A 2,855-nucleotide genomic window follows, 5' to 3' on the forward strand; every position below is an offset into this window, starting at 1 on the left:
TCCTTGCCATAGGCCAAACAGCTTTATTTATCAACCAATCAGAGCAACACATATTCACAGCATACAAGAAAGACATCCCACAGCAATGAACTGCCATGTGGTGCTGGGAATTGAACCCAGATCCTCTGGGAGAGTGGTCAGTGCTCTTAATCACTGAGCCATCTCTGCAGCCCATGCTTCACTAGTTTTATATTAACTAATTATAATGCATGGTTAGGGGAGTTACTGGAAAAATGAAAAGAAAAAGAAAGGTGGGGAGAGAAGCAAGGGGAGGGGAGGAGAAAAGGAAAGAAATGGATGAATAAATATATGACTGATATGCACTCCAAATTCTAAGATTAAAAAACTATAAACATCAGGAAAAATAACAGAGCTTTCAAAAGTGCCTGCCATCCACAAAAGAAGTGGGAAAACTGAGAGACTGTGCTCTACCATAGCCCCCATGTCAACAAGTGTAATCCCAAAGGAGAAGAAAGGCCAGGTTGTCATCCCAGCTACTGGGAGACTGAGGCAGGAAGATCTCAAGTTCAAGACCTGCAGGAACTATGGAGTGATCTCAAGACAGCCAGTCTGGGCAACTAAGTGAGACCCTATCTCGAAGCAGTGGTTCTCAACCTGGGAGGGGTAACCTCTTTGGGGGTCAAATGACCCTTTCACAGGGGTTGGCTAAGACCATCAAAACACACATTTAAATTATGATTTGAATATGATATTTAATTTGTGATTCATAACAGTAGCAAAATTACAGTTATGGTGTAGCAATGAAAATAATTTTATGCTTAGGGATTACACAATGTGAGGAACTGTATTAAAGAGTTGCAGCATTAGGGAGGTTGAGAGCTGCTGTGGAATAATCCTTTTGTTCACTGCAAAGATTTGTCACTTAAATTAGTTTAATAAAATGCTGACTGGCTGGTAGCCAGACAGGAAGTATAGGTGAGAAAACAAAACTGGGGATGCTGGGGTGAAGAAGGACAAAATCAAAGGAGACGCCAGCAGATGCACAGGAAGCAGGACATGTAAAAAATGAAGTAACAAGCCATAAGTCACATAGCAAAAGGTAGATAAAAAAAAAAACATGGGTTAATTTAAAATGTAGGAATTAGCTAGTACAAGCCTGAGCTATTGGCTGAACATTTACAATTAATATTAAGTCTCTGTGTCAGTTGTTTGGGAACTGGCAGGTGGGAAAGAAACATCCGTCTACAAATGGTGCCCAAGCGTTTGGCAACTACATCCACATAAAACCTGAGAGAGCTTGGGAAAGGGTTCTAGACACACAGAAATGGAGCCAAGGGTGGCTTCCTAGTCTTGTGTCTCTCATGTCAGCCACAGTACAGGGATGCATCTCCTGGTCACTGCTGTGGAACAATCTTGGTATGCTGTAAATATATATTACTCTTATTGGTTAATAAAGACCTGAGTAGCCTATAGCTGGGCAGGAGAGCCAGACTAGGAGGATGCTGGGAAGAAAAGGGACAAAGTCTGAGGAGTCAAAAGCAAGATGGGCATGTTGTGCTGAGAAAAGGTACCAAGCCACATGGCAAAGCATAGATAAGAAATATGGGTTAACATGAGTATAAGAGGTTAGCTAGTAACAAGCCTGAACTATTGGCCAGGCATTTATAATTAATATTAAGCCCCTGTGTGGTTACTTGGAAGCAATTTGTAGGACAGAAACTTCTGCCTACCGAGAACCACTGAAGTAAAAGCTGAAAACAGAGCCATGGGTGTAGCTCAGTGGTAAGCACTTGCCTTGGAAGAAAGGGGAGAATGAGGAGAAGGAGGAAGAGGAGGAAACAACTGGAAGGGACCGCTCTAAAAATGTGGTTCCATTGTCACCACCTTAGTCACTGACACTCCGTCCAAGAGTGTGGCCTCCATTCTTCCCCAAGAAGGACAAGGTTTCATCTGCCCATACTTCTCATACAGCATTTTGTGATCCTCAGCAAGGATATCATGACTACTGTTGTGGAATATTATTTTAAGATGTGTTACATTTGTTTATGCTGTGGAATATTTGTTTAATGATGTAAAGATGTGTTGCATTCTTTTATGTTACATTTGTTTAACTCTGTGAAGCTGTGTTACTGGGCCTGTCTAAAACACCTGATTGGTCTAATAAAGAGCTGAACAGCCAATAGCAAGGCAGGAGAAAGGATAGGTGGGGCTGGCAGGCAGAGAGAATAAATAGAAGGAGAAAAAGAGGGATTGGATAGCAAGAGAGGATCAAGGAGCAAGAAGAGGAGGAGAGGAAGACTCCAGGGTCCAGCTACACAGCAAGCCACAGAGAAAGAAGTAAAGAAAGGTTTATAGATAAAAGTCCAGAGGCAAAAGATAGATGGGATAATTTAAGTTAAGAAAAGCTGGCAAGAAATAAAACAAACTAAGGCCTGGCATTTATAAGAAAGAAAAGGCCTCTATGTGTGATCTATTTGGAGCTGGGTGGCAGGCCCCCAAAGAAGCCAAAAGAGTAAAAAGCAACCAACTACAGGCTACCATGAACACCTCATCCAGCATGCTTTATCTTCCATCTGTGTTGTTCCTTCCTCCATCTTGGTTTCTGATGTCCCACCAAAAAAATCGCAGACACCTGCCTACTCCCCCTAAAGACCTCAGCAAGACTGTCATTCCCAAGACTTAGACATTTTGGTGTTTGTGTGTGTGTGTGTGTGTGTGTGTGTGTGTATAAGTGTGCAGGACAGAGGCAGAGGTCAGGCATCTTCTTCAATCTCTCTCCTCTCTGTCTGAGGCAGGGTCTCTCACTGACCTGGAACTCCTTAGTTTGGCTACATAGGCTACCCAGCAAGCTACCCTGATTTGAACATTGCTCCAGGCATCTGCCTGTCTCTGTC

Source organism: Peromyscus maniculatus, chromosome 1 (assembly GCF_049852395.1).
Source record: "Peromyscus maniculatus bairdii isolate BWxNUB_F1_BW_parent chromosome 1, HU_Pman_BW_mat_3.1, whole genome shotgun sequence".
Lineage (NCBI taxonomy): Eukaryota > Metazoa > Chordata > Mammalia > Rodentia > Cricetidae > Peromyscus > Peromyscus maniculatus.